The following is an 826-nucleotide window of genomic DNA, read 5'->3' as shown; positions in this document are numbered from 1 at the left end:
ACACAGTATTAAACTATTCGATAAAGTGGGCAGATGCTTTTTCTTTGAGAAAGGCAAGCTTTAAAGGTACGAAGAGATTTTTTGCGTTACTTCTAGATCTTGCTTCGTACTTGTGTGTTCCACTGTGAACATTATTTGGCATAGAACCGAATACTTCATTAGAAGTATTTTGCATAGAACGAATACTCCAATATTTCTTGGGAACCAATTTTTTCAGCTGTTTTGACGTAGAAAGAAAATAGCTTTCAAAGGCCATACAAAATAAAAACTTAAATGAAGTTTTAAAAAAAGCGAATTAGCTGTCGTCGTCACGGGGACTTCGCAGCGGTTCCCCATGCAAGCTTAAATTCAGTTGACACTTAAACTAGCATCAACGATTGTGATCCACAGGCACCCCAAGCTAAGTGTGAGTGTGGCCGACAAAAATTGGACATAAGTGAAAAAGCCAGTCTTCAGTCTACTTTTCGTCTATAACTTGCACTTGAAATCTATACAATTATTTCAGTTAAGGTAATCAAAGGTCCATCAAGGAATCCATTAAAAGAAACAAATGATCGTTCTATTTTCTAAAAAAAAACTCTGCGCTTCGATGAGGGCGTCGTCCTTATCCTACACACCGCCCCTTTAAAACTGTACTTGTATGTTGCCTCTACACTCATCTCCCACAGGGAAAATGACCGCAACATTTAACAACAGGATGACTTTAGATGCCAGTTGGCCTCATCTACAGTCGTCCTCTTAACTTTGGCATTTTGTATTCGCCCGTCTGACCCAGCTGTGCCTGAGATTCAAATGCATGAAGTTCTACTATACACCACTTGCCTCG

This window comes from Montipora foliosa, chromosome 3 (genome assembly GCF_036669935.1).
Source record: "Montipora foliosa isolate CH-2021 chromosome 3, ASM3666993v2, whole genome shotgun sequence".
Classification (NCBI taxonomy): domain Eukaryota; kingdom Metazoa; phylum Cnidaria; class Anthozoa; order Scleractinia; family Acroporidae; genus Montipora; species Montipora foliosa.
The sequence above is the reverse complement of the archived record's forward strand: the minus strand, read 5'-3'. Positions refer to the sequence as shown.